Source organism: Mandrillus leucophaeus, unplaced genomic scaffold (genome assembly GCF_000951045.1).
Source record: "Mandrillus leucophaeus isolate KB7577 unplaced genomic scaffold, Mleu.le_1.0 Scaffold384, whole genome shotgun sequence".
Classification (NCBI taxonomy): Eukaryota; Metazoa; Chordata; class Mammalia; order Primates; family Cercopithecidae; genus Mandrillus; species Mandrillus leucophaeus.
Window position 1 is genome coordinate 915,432 of NW_012104076.1, and position 293 is coordinate 915,724.

The following is a 293-nucleotide window of genomic DNA, read 5'->3' on the forward strand; positions in this document are numbered from 1 at the left end:
GGATAAAAAATCAATGTGCAAAAATCATAAGCATTCCTATACACCAGTAACAGACAAATGGAGAGCCAAATCATGAGTGAACTCCCATTCAGAATTTCTTCAAAGAGAATAAAATACCTAGGAATCCAACTTACAAGGGATGTGAAGGACCTCTTCAAGGAGCACTACAAACCACTGCTCAACGAAACAAAAGAGGACACAAACAAATGGAAGAACATTCCATGCTCGTGGATAGGAAGAATCAATATTGTGAAAATGGCCATACTGCCCAAGGTAATTTATAGATTCAATGC